Raw genomic sequence first — 25,691 nt, 5'->3', positions numbered from 1 at the left:
TCCACGAGTCTGTTTCTATGCCAGTACCATGCAGTTTTTAGTATTGTTGCTCTATAGTACAGCTTGAGATCAGGGATGGAGATACCTCCTGAAGATCTTGTACTGTATAGAATTGTTTTAGCAATTCTGGGTTTCCTATTGTTCCATATGAAGGTGAAAATTTTTCTTTCAAGGTCTGTAAAGAATTGTGTTGGTAATTTGATGGGAATTGCATTGAATCTGTAGATTGCTTTTGGTAAGATGGCCATTTTTACTATATTAACCCTGCCAAACCATGAGCATGGGAGATCTTTCCATTTTTGATATCTTCTTCTAATTCTTTCTTCAGAGACTAGAATTTTTTTTTTCATACAAGTCTTTGACTTTTTGGTTAGGTTCACACCAAGGTACTTTATGTCCTTTGTGGCTATTGTGAAGGGTGTTGTTTCCCTAATTTCTTTCTCAGCCCATTTGACTTTTGTATACAGGAGGGCTACTGATTTTTTTTTTTGAGATAATTTTGTATCCAGCCAATTTGCTGAAGCTGTTAATCAGCTGTAGGAGTTCCCTGGCAGAATTTTTGGGATTATTCAGGTATACTATCATATCATTTGCAAATAATGATACTTTGACTTCTTCTTTTCCAATCCGTATCCCCTTGTTCTCTTTCAATTGTCTTATTGCTCTAGCAAGGACCTCAGGAACAACACTGAAGAGATATGGAGAGTGGGCAGCCTTGCCTTGTCCCTGATTTCAGTGGGAATGATTTAAGTTTCTCTCCATTGAGTTTGATATTGGCTATAGGTTTGTGGTATATTGTCTTTACTATGTTCAGATATGTGCCATGTATCCCTGATCTCTCCAACACTTTAAACATGAATACATGTAGAAAAATGCAAATAGATCCATCTTTTCACCCTGCACAAAACTAAAGTCCAAGTGGATCAAAGACCTCAACATAAAACGAGACACACTAAACTGCTTAGAATAAAAAATAGAGAAGAGCCTTGAACTCGTTAGCACAGGAGACAACATTCTGAACAGAACAACAACAGAACAGGCTCTAAGAGCAACAATAAATAGGACTTCATGAAACTGAAAACGTTCTGTAAAGCAAAGGACACTGTCTTTAGAACAAAAACGACAGCCTACAGATTGGGAAAGGATCTTCACCAACCCTATATCTGACAGAGGACTAATATCCAGTATATATAAAGAAATAAAGAAGTTAATTAGCAAAAAATCAAGTAATCCAATTAAAAAGTGAAGTACAGAGCTAAACAGAGAATTCTCCATTGAGGAATATCGAATGGCAGAGAAACACTTAAAGAAATATTCAACCTCATTAGCCTTCAGGGAAATGCAAATCAAAACGACCCTGAGATTTCACCTTACACCCATCAGAATGGCTAAAATCAAAAACTCAAGAGACAACACAGGCTGGAGAGGTTGTGGAGAAAGGGGAACCCTTCTCTACTGCTGGTGGGAATGTAAACTTGTACAACCACTCTGGGAATCAATCTGGCACTTTCTCAGAAAACTAGGAATAGTGCTTCCTCAAGATCCAGCTATACCACTCCTAGGCATATACTAAAAAGTGTCTCAAGTACACAATAAGGACATTTGCTCAACCATGTTTGTAGCAGCCTTATTTGTAATAGCCAGAAGCTAGAAACAGCCCAGATACCCCTCAGTGGAGGAATGGATGCACAAATTGTGGCATAACTACTCAATGGAATATTACTCCGCAATAAAAAACAAGGAAATCATGAAATTTGCATGTAAATGGTGGGATCTGGAAAAGATCATCCTGAGTGAGCTGTCCCAGAAGCAGAAAGATGCACATGTTACATACTCACTCATATAGACATATATTATGTGATAAACGTACTAAAATCTGTACACCTAAAGAAACTAATCAAGAGGGAGCACTCTTGCTAAAATGCTCAATTCCTATCCAGAAAGGCAAAGAGGATGGACATCAAAAGAAGGAGAAAACAGGAGACAACTAGGAACATGCCACAGAGGACCTCTGAAAGGCTCTGCCCTGCAGACTATCAATGCAGATGCTGAGACTTATGGGCAAACTTTGGGCAGAGTTCAGGGAATCTTATGAAAGAAGTGGGAAAGAGTAAGATCTGGAGAGGACAGGAACTCCATAAAGAGATCAACAGAACCAAAAAATCTGAGCGTAGGGGTATTTCCTGAGACTGATACTCTAACCAAGGACTATGCATGGAGATAACCTAAGACCCCTGCACAGATGTAGCCCATGGAAGTTCAGTATCCAAGTGGGTTCCATTTAATAGGAACAGGGACTGTCTCTGACATGAACTGATTGACCTGCTCTTTAATTACCTCCCCCTGAGGGGGAAGTAGCATTACCAGGCCACAGAAGAGGACAATGCAGCCACTCCTGATGAGACCTAATTGACTAGAATCAGAAGGAAGGAAAAGAAGTCCTCTCCTATCAGTGGACTTGGGGAGGGACATGCATGCAGAGGGTGGAAGAAGGAAGGGATTGGGACGGGAGGAGGGAGGGAACCACGGGGGGGGATACAAAGTGAATAAAGTGTAATTAATAAATAAGTTAAAAAAGCATATGTTATATTTGCACATGCCCATTTTAGCATATGTCTTTTTATGTGAGGCCACATTCTCTATTCAATAAATATTTCACAAGTACTTGTTTTGTGTAGAGCTTTGTTCTAGATGCTATTGATAGAGCTATGAATCGAGCTGCATCCCTCTTTTCTAGGGTTTATGTGCTAGTGAGCAAGGCATGTCAAGTACTAAGTGCTATAAAGAAAAATAAAGCTATGTAAGAGAAAGCAGAATTTCCATGGGAAAGTTTTTTTTGTGGAAGGCATATCTGTCAGAGTATGCTATAACAGCAAACAAAGCTCCAGAATTTACTGTTTTTTTTTCTTTTTATTTTATTTTATTTTATTTTATTTTTTTTATCAGTTACATTTTATTAACTCTGTATCCCAGCCGTGTCCCGATCCCTCATTCCCTCCCAGTCCCTCCCTCCCTCCCTCCCTCCCTCATCTCCACCGTGCTCCTTTCCAAGTCCACTGATGGGGGGGACCTCCTCCCCATTCATCTGATCCTATTTTATCAGGTATCTTCAGGACTGGCTGCAAAGCCCTCCTCTGTGGCCTAACAGGACTGCTCCTCCCTTCGGGGGTGGGGAGACCAAAGAGCCAGTCATCGAGTTCCTGTTAGAAATAGTCTCTGTTCCCCTCACTTTGGGAAACCAATTGGTTACTGAGCTACCACAGGCTACATCTGAGTGGAGGTTCTAGGTTATATCCATACATGGTCCTTGGTTGAATGTCAGTCTCAGAAAAGACCCTGTGCCCAGATATATTTGGTCCTTGTGGAGCTCCTATCCTTTCCCCATCAGACTAACTCCCCTTCTTTCTTATGATTCCCTGTACTCTGCCAAAGGTTTGGTCATGAGTCTTTGCTTTGAAAACACTGCTAGTTAGAGTCTTTCAGATGCGCTCAGTAGACTCCTGTCATACGTTCAATGCACATCCCATCTGTCTTTCTAAATGAGGATTGATCATCTTACCCCATGTCCACTCAATTGATTATCTTTTTTAGGTGTATAGATTTCCTTATGTTTATCATATCTTATAGGTCTATATAAGTGAGTATATCCCGTGTTTGTCTTTCTCCTTCTGGGATATTTCACTCAGAATGATCTTTTCTAGATCCCACCATTTGCCTGCAAATTTCATGATTTCCTCCTTTTTGATTGCTGAGTAGTATTCCATTGTATAAAAATACCACAATTTCTGTACCCATTCCACCGTTGATGGACATCTGGGTTTTAAAGAAACCTCTGTTACTACCCAAGCATTATATGCAGGATGCTATAGTACCAGTTTCTGCTGGTGTAACTGAGAAACCAGGACAAAGGAATAGGCACTTTTTTGGATGTTGCTGGATTGTGTGCTTAAGAGACAAAGATGATATTAAGGGAATTGATACATTCCACCATCACTGATAACTCACTCTTCCATAGTCTCACAATTACGAAGTAGCTAGGAAGTGGGAGGCTTAGAAATATGGGTCCAGGCATGCTGCACATGAATCCTAAAGGCTGCATGCATCCAAGGATAGCAATGAGTATGACTCCAAATAAGGTTAATAGCTCACATAAGAGAATGTGAGATTAAAAAAAAATACTGCTTTATACAGTTAACCAGCATGAACTTCATAATCAACAATGGTGGTTCACAATGTCAAAAGGTTGGACACATCATCTGAAAAGCCCTAACCTCTAAAGCATCAATAGTACTGTCTGAAATGAAGGTTATGAATACACAACAGTTTAACAATTTTTTTGTGTTTTGTTTTGTTTTTTTATTAATTACAGTTTATTCACTTTGATAACAAGTATTTTTGACAAAATAGTAACAAATTAAAGTATTTTTTGATTTGTTCAAAAGTAGACACATCTTCCATGAATAAACAAGTAATTGCTAAAATACGATTACATAGAAATTGAAGCTGCAGTGGACATAAAGTAACTGTAAGTTATGCAACTAATTAAAATAACTGTGCACATACTACACAAAGAGCACAAATACAGGAATAATAAGATAAACATCTTAATGTGCAAACATATGACGGCATATTTAAGACATTTCACCAAGAAAATATATAAAGAATAACCAAATAAATACAAAAGTTTTAAACATGACTAATAATTAAGGAAATACAAATTAAGCAACCATGAGAAAGGAGGCAAAAGTCATGGGAATAGCTATAATAAAAATAAATAGTGTTTGAATCACGTCAAGAAACTGGACCCTCAGAATTGGGTGAAATTTTTTTCTTTTTCCTTTTTATTGAAAATAGATTTTACTTTATATAATATATTTTGATTAAGGTTTCCCCTCCCTATACTCCTCTGGGCTCTTCCATACCTCCCCTCCCAGCCAGATCCTTTCTGGTCCTCATTTGAAAAGAAGCAAGCTTCTAAGAAATATAACAAACAGCAACACATTAAGGAAAAAAACAATTAAAACGAAAAATAAGGATGCAGCGATCTACTCATTCACAAACTCAGGCATCCCCCAAATACACTAAACTGGAAACCATAGTGTATATACAAAGGACCTATAGGGTAAAAGGACAGAAAAAAATTCTTACGATATTAAACACACAAGATATCCTGCAACAAAGCAATTTCTTTTCCTGTTTTCTATTAAAGAAAAATTAAAACATAGGGTCCAACTTGAAATCGAACACTTCAGTCTGACTTAAGGCACCGTGGTTAACACAACACTGAGGACAGCCTGTGGACCCAGAAACCTGGTTGAAAACAAAGGAAAAGAAAGCACCTTTTGTTTTCACGTGATTACTTTTTGAAATGTCAATGCTGTATTTAAATGACCCATAAAGTTCTTATTCATCCATAGCATATTCTTTTCTAAAACTGCAAAGTTTCCCAGACCTTCCTAATAACCCTATAAAAGCGCTAAGCAAAATGGACCTTAATTTTTATCATCTGTCTTGTCTAATTTGGATTACCAGTTTTATACTGAAATAAATCAATTATAAACTGTATATATTTCTGAGTGCAATTTTCTTTTTCTCAAATTTGAAGTGTGATTTTCTATTACAATAATGCATTTTATTTTTGAAGAATAATTTCAAAGTAATTTTAAGTAATTAAATATACTGAACAGTAATTTTGAAAATTGCCTGTGTGAAGGAAATAGGTATAGCAATTTATTCTTTCCTTTTATAGGTTGAATTTATAGAACTCAACTTAAAATGTTAAATTTTGAAGGAATAAAGAATTTAGCCAGAAACAAATTATACAACTAACTTCAAGTATTTTTACATTAAAGTTTTACAACTTTGCCTATTAGAAAATTAAGGTTCTGGAAGAGCTTATGCTATATGTAAAGAATTTCATAATTTCTTATGTTTTTCAATGAGTTTAAATTATAATCCAGTGAGCAATTGTTTAGAGTCTTACCAACGTACACTAAATGATAGATTAAACTTTATGTGTAACTAGTCAAAGGTTTGCTCTCATTTTATTTCCAAAACACTGACTCTGCTAATTGAGACAAAACCATCATATTTCTAATTATTTTTACTTCCTACAGTCACTTTGCTAATTATAAATTCTCCCCAGCATGTACAGTTTTATAGTAATACAAAACAAACAGCTAAACAAATCCACCCTCTAAAGTAATGGGTACATTATAACAGTTTATTGTCAGAAGTTAATGAAAGTCTATTTTAGCTTATTTAAGTCACACAATGTGTATTAACAATGTCTTATGAGGCTCTTCCTTCTATCTAGGACATCATCCACACATGATTTTCTGGATTTCTGTATTTTTCTGGATTAAAGTGATGAATGGGAATGATCTTGAAGGTGAATGAGAAGTTTGTCTGGATCAGACTGGAATGCACATACTTCATTACTTTTTCTTTCTTGTTGATTTGAGTCTAGCCTTTAAGGAGATGAGTTATTTTTCACCCTAATATTTTTTTTTCAGTAACTGGTATGAAGTCACTCAAATGGTCAGAAAAAATAGCAAAACAACATCAATGCTAACAATTTATTTTTTATTATCAAAAGAATGGATGAATCGATTGCTGAGAAGTTGGCAGTCTGTGCCACAGGCATCAAGGAGCTGTATACTTTTCAACGCTCTGCAGAAAGACCAGACAATTGTGTGATACCCAGGACAGGATGGGATGCTTACATCACATAACTTCTTTGTTTGTTTGTTTTTTCTGTTTGCAAAGGCTTTTTGATGTCTGACTCACATCCAATGAAACTTACTCTTCTACAGTATTCATTGCTCTAGTATGTTTGCATATTTGTAAAGTTAAAAAGCCACTGCCATTACCCAATTTCAAAAAGATCCATGAGTCTCTAGGAGGTCCCCAGAAGAGCTATCATTTCATCCTCTAGACTGTTACCACCAACTAAAAATCAGCGGTTCAAGTTCTGTCTCTGGAATTTTATCTTTGGTCATATCATACTGCATGTGGCCATTGGTATGGGACTTGTTTTACTTACCACAATCTTTAGTGAAGGACACTTTTTAAACTGTGGGTGCTATTTTTAGAAGAAAATATGTTTTACATTATAATACATTGTCTACTGCTGGAATGAGTTGATATTACTATGGCAATACTTAATTTTCCATTAGACCTTTTTTGTGCATAATTCATAACGTCACAACAGGCAAAGTGCTATATTAGAAAAACACTGTCATGTATCATAAAATTATTAATTAATGGTTTTCAGAACACATAGTTGGGTGTGGCAGCCGACTTATTTAAAACTCAGTTCTTGAAAGAAAAGAATTACGCTTTGCCAACTAGACATTAGAAAGTGATAAGAATCCGGATCAAAATATTAACTGGACTTTTTATTCATTTTAACTGATGTATAAAATTATAAAAGAATGCACTATAATGGAGTAGTGTGAACTTTTTCAGTACATAACACTGTGAAATATTTAAATCAGTTAAAATGTACCTGGCTCATCAAACATTTCCAGTTTGTGGTTCAAAGCTTTCAAAACCTTTTCTCCCAATTCTTTTTTTTATTAATTACACTTTATTAATTTTGTATCCCCCATAAGCCCCTCCCTCCTCCCCTCCCTATCCCACCCTCCCTTCCATTTCTGCATACATGCCCCTACCCAAGTCCACTGATAGGGGAGGTTCTCCTCTCCTTTCTGATCTTTGTCTATCAGTTCTTGTCAAAAGTGGCTGCAATGTCCTCTTCCGTGGTCTGGTAAGGCTGCTCCCCCCTCAGTGGGAGGTGATCAAAAAGCAGACCAATCAGATTGTGTCAGAGGCAGTCCCTCTTCCCATTACTAGGTAACCCACTTGGACACTGTCCTGCCATGGGCTACATCTGTGCGGGGGTTCTAGGTTATCTCCATGAATAGTCCTTGGTTGGAGTATGAGTCTCTGGGAAGTTCCCTGTGTTCAAATTTTCTTGTTCTGTTGCTCTCCTTGTGGAGACCCTGTCCTCTCCAGCTCTTACTATTTCCCACTTCTTACATAAAATTCCATTCACTCTGCCTGAGAGTTGGCCATCAGGCTCAGCATCTGCTTTGATAGTCTGCAGGGCAGAGGCTTTCAGAGGCCCTCTGTGGCAGGTTCCTAGGTTGTTTCCTGTTTCCTTCTTCTTCTGATGTCCATCCTCTTTGCCTTTCAGGTGGGGATTGAACATTTTAGTTAGGATCCTCTCTCTTGCTTGGTTTCTTTAGATGCATATATTTTGGTGGGTTTGTCCTATGTTGTATGTCTATATGAGTGAGTATATACCATGTGTGTCTTTTTGCTTCTGGGACAACCCGTTCAGGATGATCCTTTCCAGATCCCACCATTTACCTGCAAATTTCATGATTTCCTTATTTTTCATTGCTGAGTAGTATTCCATTGTGTAGATGTACCACAATTTCTGCATCCATTCTTCAGTTGAGGGGCATCTGGGTTGTTTCCAGCTTCTGGCTATTACAAATAAAGCTGCTACAAGCGTGGTTGAGCTAATGTCCTTTTTGTGTATTTGAGCCTCTTTTGGATATATGCCTAGGAGTGGTATGGCTGGATTTTGAGGAAGCACTATTTCTAGTTGTCTGAGAAAGCGCCAGATTGCTTTCCAGAGTGGTTGCACAAGTTTACATTCCCACCAGCAGTGCAGAAGGCTTCCCCTTTCTCCACAACCTCTCCAGCATGTGTTGTCACTTGAGTTTTTGGGTATATAATAGCATATGCCCTTGCTTTCACCTAACTGCAATTAAGTACCATGAATATAACTCTAACAACCTTAGCCCCTGTTTTCTTCAACATATTGTAATATCATTTAGTTCAATGTACACAGCTGTGAGTGTTTTGGCTTTGCACACATGCCAGAGCTCCTGCAGTACCACCTTTATATGCCTGGCTTCTTTCACTTAAGATAATTGTCTCTAGTTTCATCCATGCCGACACAAATGAATTTCATTCATTTTAACAACACATGTAGTGTATCAATTAAGAAATTCAATGCTTTATTGATTATTACATTCATCTGTGTTAGCCATAAGGCTATTCAAAGCTCCTAACCTAACTCTGAGCACACACACACACACACACACACACACACACACAAAGGCACACACACACACACACTATTTATTATTGGCTTACAGTTTTAATATTCTCTCTCTGCTCATGTCTCTGACATTTTTCAGATTATGCCAAGAAGCATATCATACAATAAGTGAACAATTGCGATAAATATTTTGGAATAGTGCAACAAGGAGGATACTTATTCCAATTTCCAATAGAATCCTCATTTTCAAATAAAATTCTTTTACTCCATGAAATTCTGTCAATATTTTGGTCTTCTGAATCTCCAGTATTACCTGTTTAATTTCATTAACAAATACATATAATGTAACTCATAAGTCATCTTCGAATACCCAATTAAATTTATTTCACTATTCAATTTGAGATAAAAATTTCCATGTATCTTTATAGGTAAATTTCTTCACTAATAAAAATTTATTTTGCTGCAAATGGCAAATATTTTCTATTCTAAACAAATAAATTTATTGGTTCATGTAATTGTGATACTGGTATGACTGTAAATTCAGCCAATTGTAAAAAGAAATTAATTGTATGGTTTTGGCATCTTTGTAAAAAAAAAAAAGAAAAGAAAGAAACAGGTGTCCATAAGTGTATGGAAGTGTATGGGTTTATTTCTGCATCTCCTATTTGATTCCACTGATCCACCATTCTGCTTCTATGCCAGTACCATTCAGTTTTTAGTGTTGTTGCTCTATAGTACATCTTGAGATCAGGGATGGAGATACCTCCAGAAGATCTTTTATTGTAGAGGATTGTTTTAGCAATTCTGTTTTTTGTTTGTTTGTTTGTTTGTTTGTTTTGTTTTGTTTTGTTTTTTTGTCTCTCCATATGAAGTTGAGAATTTTTCTTTCAAGGTCTGTAAATAATTGTGTTGTTAATTTGATGGGAGTTGCATTGAATCTATAGATTGTTTTTGGTAAGATGGCCATTTTTACTATGTTAACCCTGCCAAGCCATGAGCATGGGAGATCTTTCCATCTTCTGATATCTTCTTCTAATTCTTTCTTCAGAGACAGGAGAGCAACAGATCCAAAAAGTCTGCGCACAGGGGTCTTTTCTGAGACTGATACTCCAGGTAAGGACCACTCATGGAGATGGCCTGGAACCCCTGCACAGAGGTAGCCCATGGCAGTTCAGTGTCCAAATCGTTTCCATAGTAATGGGGACAGGGACTGTCTCTGACAGGAACTGATTGGCCTGCTCTTTGATCACCTTTCCCTGGGGGGGGGGGGGAGCAGCCTTACCAGGCCACAGAGGAAGACAGTACAGCCACTCCTGATGAGACCTGATAGACTAAATTAGAAGGAAGTGGAGGAGAACCTCCCTTTTCAGTGGACTGGGAGAGTGACACAGGGCAGAAAAGAGGGTGGGTAGGATTGGGAGGGGAAGACGGAGGGAGCTATAGGGGGGATACAAAGTGAATAAACTGTAAATAATAAAAATAAAAAATGTCAAAAAAGAAAAATAAAGAAATTCAACTGATAAGGTGGGTTTTTTTGTTGTTTGTTTTTTTTAAGAAATGAAGATTGTCTTTTAAGTTCACATGATCAGTTTTATGAAAGCTTTTTCACTTGTTAGCAGAAGTGGTTATCTTTCCTATCTGAATTTTTCAGAGAAAGAAAGTTGTTTTTTTGTTTTTTTTTGTTTTTTTTTTTCTTCCCGATTGTTTCAGTTTGGGTTGTCTGTTAATTCTTAATGAATGAATACAGCCAGATTATTAGTGAAATTTAATTGGCCAGGCTTGAACCACATCAATTTCATTATATTTTACAAAACATGTTCACTTTTTATTTAGGGCACAAAGGCATAATTCTTTCCAGAAAAGCTCTATAACCAAGTAATTATGGCAAATATATAACCATTGTTCAGTGGAAATAAATCATCTGGTTCCAAGTTCCAAGTTTTATCATTCAGTCATATATATATATATATAATTGAGAATGTAGGCAATACCATTATATATATAATGACTAATGTCAGAATAATGAAGAGTAATCAAGTCCACATTTCCACATTCCTGGAATGATAGACTATGTACCAGACAGTTTAAAGTAAACAATGAGCAAACAAGACACAGTATACAAGAAACTGTAAACACCAAGGGTCAACTATTGTAGCCAGATTCAGTGGGAGCTCACTGGCTTGGAGTGCTAGAGTCTGGGAGAATTATGTATAAGAGAAGAAAGAAGCTCACCTCAAGCCATCCTGCACAAAAAAAAACATTTCTTCAATCAATTCTTCACAACTCAGAGGAAAGTTGCTAGACGATAAAAAAAAAAAAAAAAAAAAATCCAAAAAAAAAAAAAAAAAAGGAGAACAATCAATGTGGTAAATCCCTGGATTATGCCACATTCAGGGGAAGTTATCCATTATTACACAATCCTCCCAAATAATCAGAAACAGGCTGTGTGCTTAAGGCTTAACACTTTTTGGTTAATTATCATTTTAACATTCATCAATAATCACATGTTTGAAATTTGCATTTATTTTGTTTTGGTGTTATTTTGGCCTCAGTTTGAATCGGTGTCTAATTTCCACTTGCCCTAGTCAATTCAGGTTGGAACTCAGCTGCTTCCACATCTACACCAAGACAACTAGTCTTATTCTACTCCAGCATCTGACAGAGCTTCACTGAAAGTAGATTGAGGATACTGGGAGCTGTGCTGTAAAAGGAGTGGGGCCTTTTCCATTTTTACATTGATATTTCATTAACAGCCTCATACATTTTTGCAAAGTATTTTCCCTACTCCTCTTATAATTTCTCCCAACTCCCTCCCTAAAGCCTCCCCAACTTCATATTCTATTTCCTGTTTCAATAACCCACTGACTCTAGTTTTTTCGTCCATAATGATGTATTGATTTAATGAGAATTCATTTACATCACCCATTTGAGTATTAATGAGTGTTCCTTCACATCACTTAGGAAAACTGACTGTACTGCCCTCAGCAGCCATCAAGCATCACTTTCTCTTCAGCTAGGAACAGGGACATGTAAGACCCTCCATCTCCGTTCAGGAAAGTCGACCAGCTTGCTCTTGTAAAGGGCTTGTAAAGGGAATCATAGCTGCTTTACTGTTTCGAGTAAAAATGTCCTGTTGCTTTCAGAAAAAATTGTTTCTTTCAGGTCATTCACAGCCTTATACACTCATACACATGAAATTTTAAAAAATCTAAAAAAAAAATAAATTTTACAAAATGCAATTTAATAGAAACAAGAACAAAACCTAATATGAAATACTGAAAGTATTTAGAAACTAAAAATGCTATTTTTACAACCTGTAATTATACAGATAATAAAGAAACCATATTTTGTGTAAAAAGAATATATCACCAAGAATAAGTTATAATATTATGATACATGTAACTTTGAAAGTATCCGTAACTGTGTATAGGTCAAATAGAGCAGGGCTTTGGAAAAAGCTGTTGCTTCTAACAAAATGCCAACACTACAAAAAAAGAATTAAAGGTCAATACTGTAAGAAATTCTATTGTAAGAAATTGGAGTTAAAACACAAGACAAAACATAAAGAAACAGGTAAAATTAACTATGACAAGATGAAGCAAAAATTAATATAAGAATAGGAAGAAGGCAAAGAAGAGAAAAGGTCTAAGTCAAATGCAATACTAAGAGAAGAGGAAAAGAATCACTTTCTGCCTACTGATCTCAACTGCCTACTGCAACTCCTATCCTACCACAATGGACTGTATCGCCTCAGACTAGCATCTAAATAGATTTTTACTCATTAAAAGAAACAGAAAAAAAGAAAGTAGTGGACTTCTGGACAAATTGGTTAAAACAAGAGTGAAGATTTAGTTTACCAATATGAACAAAGAGGCGACTTCCCCACAGCCTTTTCAGAACTTTAAATAGGAAATACTGTGAACCATGCATTGACAATGAATTTTAGAATACACAAAATGTATACATTTCTAGAAACATACATTACAAAATCTGGCCCAGGAATATACAGAAAACTTATACACTTTTAAATATGAAAAATCTTTATTCCGTTGTCCATGTTTTTACTTTTTCTTACAAGTTTCTAGAAACTTTTGCAAGAGTGTATGCATACATACATGTCGGAGGAGGGGCGTTGGTGGTGAGACAAGTCTGACTAGTCCAGCCTGGACTAAAACTCATGATATTTCTAATTTTTCAAAATATTTTGATCAGGAGCATGTTCTACTGCATGCACATCTTTTTTTTTTTAATTGAAATATCTTTGTGTTTCAATACCATCCCCCATGTATGTCCCTGGGGCCCAAAGAGAAAGGAAGAGGGTTCAGATGCCCTGGATCTTGAATCATGAGCCACTATGTGGTGTGGGTAACTGAGCCCTGAACCTCTGAAATACTAAGAGGTTCTGGAAATCACTAAGCCTCAGGAAATGTTCTTGTCATAGAGGAATGAACCTACTCCCACCACAGTCTTATAGCTATTAATTAAATCTTCACTCTAACTGAATTTCACATGCTTATCATGCTGAGGATATTCTGCTCCGATTTCCACATATGAAGATTCCAGCTTCTTTACCTGAACCCACTGAGCACACCTACACTGTATGAATAATACATCTAGCAACCTTGCCCCCCATCTGCACAGAACCACGTATACCCTGTCTCTGAACAGTAGAGTTCCTCCTCATCATACACAAATCAAACTACAGACTACTAAAAAATTCTGAGAGCAGGGGAAATAGCAGGAAAGAGCCCAGTGATTGGTTCCCAAATACCAAGTGGCTAGCCCTGAAATCATGTATCAGCAAGGAAAAAATGGACTGAACAGGTCATATTTATATATTTACGGATATACATGTAACAAGTAAATAAATAGAAACCATGTATTTGAAAATGGTAAGCATAAAAAAAGGGTACATAGAAAGATTTGGGGGGAGAAAATGACTCAGGCATATTTTAAGTTAAAAAAATGAGAAGTAAAAAAAAAGTAATTTATAAAAAGCAATAAAATGTACAGTGTTTTGATGGGCATTTCACAAAAGATGTCTATGTTAAATATAAAAAAGTATGACAAAATAAACAATTAATGATATGGGAATTAAAGCCACACACAGTACTAGTGGACAATGTACAGCAATAACTGATATTAAGAAGACAGACCATTCTGTATGTGAGCAGCTGGGGGTCTCATAAACTCAACTAGGAGACTATGATACCTGTGCTCACTTTGGAAAAACAGTTTAGTATCATATATTAGTACTACAAAAGTATTCAGATATCACCTTTTAGTTTCCAAGAACAACACACTAAAACATATGTTTGACACCCAGAAATAAACACAGCAATTTTATGGCAGATTTATTTTGTTAATTACTGACAATAATCTAATTGTTCATTATTGTTGGAATGCTCTGAATTTACTGGTGTGTTCATGTGATGACAGTGTGTGTATCAGTGGAAGTAAACATAACATTTCACACCTTGTGGTTATGATGAGATTTCTACAGAGACGGAATGTGGAATCACCACTGTGTCCTTGAGTCTTAACTCTGGAGGGAAGTAGACCTACTCTGAATGCAGGGGTATAATCCCATAGGTTGAAATACAAAATGGTATCAAAGGGGAATTTTGATGGGGGCAAGTGAAATTAGCTGAGTGCCAGAGTGCAAAATGCCAAGTAGTATTTTTACCTGTTTCCAGCCACAACCATAAGATATCCCTGCCTTTATGCCTTCCTCAGCATGCCTGACTGCACTTCCTGAACCTTGAGACAAAATAAGCCTTTCCTCCTTTAAGTTGCTTAGCAACAAGAAATGTAACCAATACAATGATTTAGTTCATAAACATTCAATGTCTAGATAAGTGAATTTAAAAATAATAATAATAATAAACCCTGAACCAAAGAGTCTCTGATGTGTAGCTGAATAGTGAAGCTTCTCCTTTCTATGTGAGAGGGCCCAGGTTCAATCCCAGCACAACACAGACATGCAGTCATAGACGCACACAGATGTGTACACACAACAGAGCAGATAAAGTAGGTTAGTGTTCATGGGTCCATAGGAAAGAGTAGAGGCTTAGTGGAGAAATACAACTATGGAACGTCATATGAATGTCATTGAAATCAGGAGACAGGTTTACTTTAAAAAATGGTGAGCAGTGTCTTTGAGGTTAAGACATAGGCTAATGGGTTGCTCACATGTTTCTTTTTGCATCTACCAGCTGGCCATTTCAAAATTCAGTTAATTTCACTGCGATGTACGTTAGTATTTTATCCTCATTTATTCTTTTCACAGTAACGGAAGTTAATGTGTGCTGTATCACCTATTACATGCCAATAATTTGGATTTCTATATTTTATTAGAGCTGTAAAATATAAGTGGTAACACTCTCACAGTACACAGCAATGTGCCAAAAGAATATTTTAAGACACATGGTAAATGTGAATCACCGTTTACGGGAATTTTCTGATTGGAAATGGAAAATATTCACCCACAAAGATAAACCTTGGATTTATACTGTAACAATCCCACATGTAGTACACATGTATAATTTTCAGACGCTCATAGCTAAGCTTATGCCTTAATTTTTCCATTTCTTCCTGAGTGGGTATGTCCATGCCACAAACCCAAGTTGGAATATTCCTACAAATTTCTAGGATTCTACATCAGTCTTGCTTCTTGTAAATCCTATTCCTTGAAGAAATTGGAAAGTTTGCCAGAAATACTTAATAAGAAAAGTTTGAAACATCCTGAGGGCTGGGGATATGGGAATGGTAGAAGATTTATTTAAGACCTGGGTTAATTTTCCCAGCACAACAAAAAAAGAAAACAATCAGTTGATGACAAAATAAATGAAACTAGTCTTTGCTATTCTTTTGTGCTTTAAAATGACTTTTCTGAGACTGACATTCAACCAAGGACCATGTATGGATATAACCTAGAACCTCCACTCAGATGTAGCCTGTGGTAGCTCAGTAACCAATTGGTTTCCCAAAGTGAGGGGAACAGGGACTATTTCTAACAGGAACTCAATGACTGGCTCTTTGGTCTCCCCACCCCCGAAGGGAGGAGCAGTCCTGTTAGGCCACAGAGGAGGGCTTTGCAGCCAGTCTTGAAGATACCTGATAAAACAGGATCAGATGAATGGGGAGGAGGTTCCCCCTATCAGTGGACTTGGAAAGGGGCACAGTGGAGATGAGGGAGGGAGGGAGGGACTGGGAGGGAATGAGGGATGGGGACACGGCTAGGATACAGAGTTAATAAAATGTAACTGATAAAAAAAGAAAAAAATTATTAAAATTAAATTATAAGCCCATTGCAAGTCATAACTTTATCTTCTGCTCTTTTATTTGATGATTAGTGTGATGCATGATCACGTGTTTATGGTGCAAATAAACCCACTGTACTGCCACTTTGTGAAAGTATAACTGTGTAGTTATGTGCAGAACAGTGCATTAAAAATGGTTGTTTCTGATTCAAAAAAAAATGACTTTTTACTGAAAAGAAAGGTTGGTGGTTTTGTTTTTTTTGTTTTGTTTTGTTTTTGTTTTTTTTTTTGTTTTTGTTTTGTTTTGTTTTGTTTGTATTTATTTTGATCACAGCATTCCCTCTCCAATTCCTCCATGATCTTTCCCACCACTCCACAAAATAGACTGGATTCCAGTCCTTTTTCTCTGTCGTTTGAAAGAAACAGAAACGGAACAAACAAAAAACTAAGCGGAACTTAAACACTCACACACACATGACACACACACACAAACTAAATCCATTAAACCATAGCATCAGAAACTATAATATACAAACAGAAGACAAAGGAGCCCAAACAGAGTAATATGAGAGACAAAGTCTACAAAACTCCCGTGGAGTCCATTTTGTGTTGCCCATCTACTGGGCATGGGTCTACCCTTAAGTGGGATTTGCATATGCAGTGAGACTCTGTTGGGGAAGGCAGATTTTCCTTTTGTAAGCAGATGGCAGTTACAAATAGCTTCTTGGTTAGAAGGTGGAGCCCATGTCCTCTTCTCTTCATAGACCTAGGAACCCATCTGGCTTGAACCTGTGTGGGCCATGCTCCTGTTGCCACAGCCTCTGTGAATTGGTCCTGATGTGTCTGGCAGACACTGTTACTTTGGAAACTTCCTTCCCCTCTGACTTTTCTTTTATGCTTTGCATGTTAAAAACCATAAAACAAGGAAATACAATTGTAGAATCTGGAATTATAAAGAAACCCAAAAATATTTTATATTGAATTAGGCTACAGAGTAACTTGTTCGAATACTTTCTCTCATTTTGCCCAGAGATGATCTTGTTCCTGCGTGATTCAATTGCCAAACCTTACTCACAGTATTTAATTGACCTACTCTCTGCTGGGCAATGTTCAGCTGACTGTAAAGGCAGACCTGAAGCAAGGTTAGAAAGCGGCTGGAGCCTGCAAGATACATAATTGTAATAAAAAATATCATGAATCACCCAGCAAAGGGTAGCATATTATTGGAAAGATATTATAAGATTTATGGCCAAAAATAAGGACAAAATACATGAAAAACAATGATTGCAGCACAAACATATTTAGTATAGAATATTTTTAGATGGGATGAGAGAAATTTAGTACTGATGCATTGCATTTTGAATCACTGGCTCATTTGAAGATTTTTATTATCTTTTATTTTAAGATAGTTTAAAATTCATAGACATATCTCTATCTTTTATTCCATATATTTTGACATATGATAGTACGACCACAGAATAAGTCATTTTGATTTGAAAGTCATAACTTTATCTTCTGCTCTTTTTAATTTGAAGAGCCATACTTTAATGCCACTTTTTATTGCATGGCAGAATAAAGAAATTAATTCCCACAGATTGAAATGAGTATGAAGCTGGTAGGCAGAGCACATAGCTGAGAATGGGTTTCATTTTATTCATGAAGTTGCTACATAAAGAACCTGCTTTATCTATCAGTGTTCATGAATTCCCATGGTCTCAATGCCCTTGCAATTTAGCTACTTGTGCAAAAGTCAAGTTGCCTTTTGGTGACACTAAATGAGGCAAATGGACTTCTATTTAATTGAGTGCTACCTTCAGTTGAATTACCATTAGGACCATTGAAATGGTCCCTGACAGTAGCTAGCACCATAGAGAAGGGGTGCTGAGAGCTTGCTGTCTACTCTTCAGTGTGCTTTAGATCTGTGGAGACAGATTTGATACTCTCACCTTTCCAAGAATCAGTGTTTGCAAAAAGTTTTAAATGTTTATGGCTTTCAATCTTGTTTTGTGGTTTTCAAGTCCCATGACAGAGAATATCAGTTTAGGCAGGAAAGATTTTCTTGACTTTCCTGGATCTCTGGGTGAGTAGATCTGGGAAGTGTCATGTCATAACCCACCTCATTTTCACCTCAAAAGGGCGGGAAGGTGGATGCATGCTTTATAACATTCTCAGTTCTTTTCTCACTTGGAGCTTGCTGCTTTTCTGGCCCCACGTCTGCGGAGAGAGACAAATGAGTTGAAGTCCAATGCTCCCCCATGTCAGAATGACAGAAAAGTAAACTATCTCATTGGAAAGAGGCCCTAGCCAACTTCTTTCACTAGGTCAGAAGTTTAAAGGAAACTAATTAGACACAGACCTTAAAGTAAGCCTGTGCTGAAGCTCAACTTGGCTAGGTTTTATTTTTTTTCCTGTATTTATAATGAACAAGAAAATAGAGCATTTGTGGAGGAGTTTGAACTAAAGAAAGGAACTTTGGATATAATAGCCTTGTTTTCTACATTTCCTGTGTCATTGGTATATGATAGAATATCAAAATAGAATTTTAAAAATATCCTAACTATCCTATTTTTAAATGTCCTAATTGTTTACATTGCTTGTCACAGTATGCTCTGATTTGTGTGAGCAGACAAAAGATTAATCCTTCAACTTTCAAAAGTATGGGAAACTAGCCACATGCAATGGCAATCCTTTGAAATGTGTGACAATGTCCTGGGCCTAGGGTTAGAATATATGAAGTGTCTGTGAAAAATTATTGAGGAGAAATGGCTCTAAATTTCAAAGGTGAAGAAGGAGGAGGAAGGGAGGGATTGGGAGGGGAGGAGGGAGGGAATTAGAGGGGGGATACAAAGTAAATAAAGTATAATTTTTTACAAAAAGGATTAAAAACACTGATAAACACACACACAAAAAACAAAACAAACAAACAAAAAATAAACAACAAAGGTAAAACTCAAGAAGAAACAGTATGTTACCGTTTTCTTCAATAAAACCCACCATTTCTTTAGATGATCTTCTTAGTCCATTCTGGGATCAACTGTATCTCACTTCTAGAACTTCAGGCTAATGTGCAAGAAGGCCCCTGTAAGTGTAAGTCACATTTGAAAGACTTCTGAATAAATTGGTTTACTTTTGAAAATTAAGTTTTGGTTTTGTTAGATGTTTTAGAAGTTTCTATTGTGTGCTTAGTCTATGGGTTATCAAACAAATCTGTGTGGAACCCACATGTTGCAAAATTACAATCTTTCCATCAGGTAATAGGATTTCTTCACTCTCCACAGAAAGACTTTCAGTCATTCAATCTCCAAATTCTTGTGATCATCTGAATGCGAGTTCCTACCTCCCATCTTTAAGAAAATTTCCTAGGAATGTTGAGTATAAAACTCTAAAATACCACCCTTTTCTTTAACCTTCCAAGGTAACCTGTCTTTATCACCCTGGTCCACAAAGGAGAGATGGATGAAATTTTAGTGTCTTTGTCATCTGTCACTATGACCAGACATTTAACGAATGTTTGGAATTCTATAATTATAGAAACAAGTGCCAAAGTTTTAGAAATGTTGACCATGGAAATAAATTTGAAAAACGATTACTCACGTGTTCTAGTTAGTGTTCTGTCAACTTAAAACAAACCAGGGTCATCTGGGAAGACCAAAACTCAATTGAGGAAATACCTTCATCAGACTGATCTGTAACAAGACTTTGGGGCATTCTCTTGACTAATGAGTCACTGTTAGAGGAAGCACCTCTTGGAAAGGTGGTCCTGGGCGGTATAAGAAAGGTAACAGAGCATCGTCCTAAGAGCAAGTCAAAGGGTAGCTTTCCTCCACAGTCTCTGCTTCAGTTCCCACATTGAGTTACTGTCCTGATTTTCCTCTCCTCGACTAAAACTGTAAACTGAAATAACAGTTCCTCCCCACATTGCTACTGATCATGGCTTTTTCCACAGGCATATTATCCTAACTAGATTTGTGTCCCTTTGATCTTTGTTAGTTGTCTCATTGCTTTAGCTAGAACTTCTAGTACTATATTGAAGAGATATGGAGATAGTGAGCAATTTTGTCTTGTTCCTGATTTTAGTAGGACTGCTTTGTGTTCCTCTCCATTTAGTTTGACATTGGCTATCAGCTTGATGCACATAGCTTTTATTATTTTTAGGTATGGACCTTGTATACCTGAAATTTCAAGAGTTTTTTAAAAATTTATTATTATTATTATTATTATTATTATTATTATTATTTTATGAAGAAGTGCTGGATTTTGTCAAAGGTTTTTTTCTGCAGCTAATGAGATGATCATGTGATTTCCCCCTTTCAATTTGTTTATATGGTGGAGAACTTTGACTGATTTTCATATGTTGAACCATCCCTGTATCCCTGGGATGATACCTACTTGATGATGATGGAGGATGTGTTTGATGTGTTCTTTAATTCAGTTTACAAGTATCTTATTAAGTATTTTTACAACAGTGTTCATAAGAGTCATTGGTTTGAAATTTTATTTCTTTGTTGAGCTTTTGTTTGGTTTAGGTATGTGATTGTGACTTCACAGAATGAGTTTGATAACAATTCTTCTGCTTCTATTTTATGGAATAGTTTGAAGAATATTGGTGTTTTTTAAAAATCTAACTAGAATATAGCAAAAAATTAAAATGTATATTTTCTGAATATTTCTTTTCAATGAGATTTTACTCAAGTTGATATTTCTAAATATACAAATTTTAAAATATGTGTGCTAAATTTACTAATTTAGTAAATTCATCATAAAGAAAATTTGAGTGAATAAAAAGTAAGTAAAATGGGAAAATAAATTATTGGGGAATTTCATCATTGCATTGCTTTTAAAAGACATTACTTTTTCCTACTTCTGGGTAGAGACCAATAGTTTTCTCCTACAATCCAGGCCTGGGACACTCCACAGTGCAATACCCTCACCTCTTCCATCATCGTTTCGTTGAAGAAAAATAGAAATCACTACAGAAAGAAAATTACCTGCATCTCTAGATGCTAAGAAGGATGGAAAAGGAAGTTCTATTTTCTGTTATTTATGTATTTACTTATTAAAATAACTTTCCAGATAACAAAAAATTAAAAATGTAATATGTTTTAAAATAGTGTCCTAATAATTACAACTGTTCACTGTGACTGCTTCATCAGAATCTTAAGCAATCACTCTCCAGAGTGACGTCATTCTACAGAGTGACATCAGCCAATACTACAGCCAATAGGATTATCTACCTATACACAACTACTTATTTGTGTTGATAAGTCATCATTAATAGCAATGTTTAAACTTGGAATCAAGAAAACAATAAAAACATAATGAGTAATTACATTTTTCAGTACAATTGTAACCCACTTTGGCAACAAGAGTTGTTAGCATTTTGGAACACAACCTGCTCCTGGGTTACCCAGCAACCTATGATGTCATCATGTGTCACCAGCCAGGTGGCCACACTTGGAAGGTGCCTTGCCCCTTAAAGGGCTAACCCAGACACGTGGTCTCTCTCTTTCTCTCTCTTACACTTGCTTCTCACATAGTCACAGTTTTTATATTGTATGATATCTTAAGTATGCTGCTTCTCAGTTGTTATTATAACACACAAAAAAAAATAATTTGTTTTGTGCTAATCACTGGATTGCATCCATAATACCAGGAAAGAACTAGAAGTTCTGAGAAAGTGAGAAGTAATAGAAATAAAAGAATGTGGGTCCAGAAAGATGGCATTTTAATCCCAGCTCCATCATTCCTATTGCTGAGTACAGCAATGAACTTCCTGGTCTCCAAAATGAAGTTATTGCATGTAAAATGTGACTGTCTTATCACTATCTCCAGGAGGTGTTTGTAGTGCTAAGGATACTCTCAGTTCATAACACTTCACACATAACACTTAATACATAGAAACTAAAGCAAACTGGATTTCCCAAACAAAATCAGGAAAGAAGACAGTAAATTAGCATTCACAGAATATATATGTGACAATACAGGTGACTCAGTTTCAATCTTAATTCTGAATATATATACTTACTGGCACTAATCTGATAAGTCATCTCTGTTTATAATTTCCATTATTGTACTTTCAAAGTGGTCTGCTATTTTGTATATCGTGTTAGAACAAAAATATCAAAGAAATCGGGATATTTACTTTGAACTTCTGATACGATTAAAGATAAAATAAAGAACAGTAATTCCTTTCGTTCATCAACTCCCAATATCAGAGCTGTCCCCCGGGCTCTCCCTATATCACAGGATGGAAGAAGCATTTAAATACCTTCTAATTTTGAACAGAAGTGTTTTTTGTTAGATAAATGTAACAATAAATAATTTTTCACGTAGCTCGGAAGACAGTGCCATTACCCTGTGCACATATCTCATCACAAAAGGACTCCCAGAGCCTGCAAATTAAAATGCAGCCAAATGTTGAAGATTATCTATTATCCTGACAGGTCTTTGTGTTTGCCAATTATAACAAAGGCTTATGAATTCCTTTTGTTAAAAGTGAAAATAAATGGAATAATAAATGCATGAAAGATGTTATCTGAGTTCTGTAGTTTAAGTTTGAGAAGTCAAAAGATAATGTCTTAATGTTCTATATCTCTCACTTCTTTCTCTCTCAGCATACATGAACATAGACACACATACACAAAGATGGGAAATAAGAATGTACTCAGCTAATGACAAATTTGAGGGAGTCCTTAAATGCATTATCCCAAAATTACTTGAGCAATTTATCATTTCTATGGTCCCTTGGATAGTTAAATATATTAATCTTTGTTGGTGTTTCATGGGTAGTGTTGTATGCAAGCCCTACACCATGGTACAGAATTGTTTTTGCACTTTCAGAAATAAGACAAACTTACTTATACCCAGCCTCAGCAACCTGTCCCTTACTAGAGATAATATATATATATAGAGAGAGAGAGATAATATATATATTTACTACCTAGTTAAGGCTCAGTCAGTGGTTTGAAAGTTTGTATTACTTCAGCTTCAAATAACATAGCTCTACTTGCTTAAACTTTTATGTCAGAAATGTACACTTTAGCAAGAAATACAGCTTTGTTTCATTCTTCAGCTATCTGAATTTCTAAGCTAATTTTTAATTTAGGCACCCCACCTAACCAGTGTCTTCTCTAGAAAATCCTTCTAGATAGGAAAACAAATGTTATATATGAATTATTATTTATTAATGGAATAAATATAAAAATATTAATGGCCAAATGTGTTTCATATAAGACATAAAATATTAAAAATATTTGATTGCCATGTACATTTTTAGTCATATAATTCTATTCACTTGAAAAGATTCACCAGACCCCCTGTTCAGATGTAGCCTATTGGCATCTCAGTTTCCTGCTCTTTGATCACTTGCCCCTGGGAATGTGGCCTTGCTAGACCAAGGAGAAAGAGGATCCAGGGAGTAATCATGAGACTTCATAAGCTATGGACAGATGGCAAAAGAGGAGGAGTCCAGTCCCTGTTTCAGTGGATTAGGGGAAGGGGATGAGGGGAAGAAGGGAGGGTGGGACTGGGAGGAGTTGAGGGAGGGGGCTTCAATCTGGCTATATAAATTGTGAGAAAAATAAAATAGAAAAAATTCATCTTAAATATGGCGGAAACATCTTTTTAGTTAAGACACGTGGAAGTGAAACAGTTTAGAGGTGTACTTTATTACAGATTCTGTGAGATAAACACAAAATTCTCCGTGGTCATGCCTTTGAAGTGAAATAAATGTATGGATGCTAAAAGTAAGTACACAAGAGTGTTACCACGTGTCAGAGTCCTTCAATCTACGGTTTTCTAGGTCAGACAATGCAGGCACTTGAGGCTGCAACAGGATGCTTCTATACGTACAGGGGATCTGAACACATGCATTTAGACTTAAGCCATCTCCCTTGGCCCAGTGCTTGTGGACTTTTCTGTAACACTGTCCTTGAAGAATGAAAATGAGGTATTTTCTGGAATGATACACAATTATGTAAAATTAGGTGTTTCTTCTTTGTTCTTAACACTTTACATTGCAGATGTATTACAGAGAAGGAGCTCACAGAGGGAAAAAAAAAACATTCTAATTCCATTGTATCTATTTATATAACAAAACCACAGCATTTCTGTTGATGCTGACTTCATTCTTCTGCACTCAAAGGTACTTCCTCCCTTTTTCCTTACTGTAGTTTTTTGTTTTGTTTTGTTTTGTTTTTGTTTTTTTTTGAAAAGTAGTTATAGTGGATGTGTAGCTCACAATTAGGATTCAGAAATCTTACTCTACATAAGTAAGTACATTTTAATGTAGGTCTTAATGGGAGGTTCATACATTCAACCACATTCTGCTTAAGAAACTTGTCCTTTTCTTATCCAACAGCTTGTTTGTCTATTTACATAAAAGCATTTCAAATGAAAATGCAGCTTGTGCTTTGTTCTAACATAATACACTTTTTTTTTTTTTGCCTAAAGTTTCAACCTTTGAGATTTGAAGCTATCTCAGTGAGCTCCCATACCCCGCAACATTTGGTTTTATCTACCTTATTTTCTCTAGCCCTTTTGTGTTTTCTGGTAATATAGAAAATGCTCAAGGCTCCATCTCCTGCATTTTTGTTGTTGTTCTTTCTGCTTCAGTTCTACCAGCCCGTTCTGTTCTGCCAGGTGCACCATTTCCCTTTGGTGGACACATAAGGAAAAGGTCTAATGCTGGGTGGAGTCTCCTTATTCCCACTGAGCCACAAACAGCAGGCAAACAAAGGAGCGTGTTGTGCATACATTGGTGCAGACTTGTGCACAGGTCTATACACACCTCCACATGCACCTGTCTCACTGTGTTACGTCAGCACCGATTCATGCTGTTTTCCATTTGCCACTTTCTCCAATAATAAGCTAATCTTTATTCTAGTCCTCTTTCCTTGCTTATTTGCAACCACCAGCATCAGCAACCCCAGTGTACACGGGCACACATTTCAAAGTGGTTCATCTGTTCCATAGGCTTCGACGAAAGCAAAATGCCACTTATGTGCCACCACGGTACCTACAGAAAAGTTAAATTGCTCTGAAAGTAACCCCTTTCAACATCTGTTACCCAGTGCTGAAACTCAGAAAGCACTACTGACTCTATCGCAATACAGCTTTGTCTTTTCCAGAATGCCACATCAAGAGACTCAAGTGGCATGTAGCCATTTCAGACATGTTTGTCTTAGCAATCTGCTTTAAGAGTGCATTCTTTACAGTTATTTTTGACAGCCTGTTACTTTTTATCATTGTGTAATACTCCACAGAATAAAATTAGTAATGTCTTTGTCAACTCACTCATTGAAGGGCACTCATTGCTTCCAGATCTGGTAATTCATGAATAAAATTGGTAA

The sequence above is a fragment of the Meriones unguiculatus genome, chromosome 17, assembly GCF_030254825.1.
Source record: "Meriones unguiculatus strain TT.TT164.6M chromosome 17, Bangor_MerUng_6.1, whole genome shotgun sequence".
NCBI classification, from domain to species: domain Eukaryota; kingdom Metazoa; phylum Chordata; class Mammalia; order Rodentia; family Muridae; genus Meriones; species Meriones unguiculatus.
The sequence above is the reverse complement of the archived record's forward strand: the minus strand, read 5'-3'. Positions refer to the sequence as shown.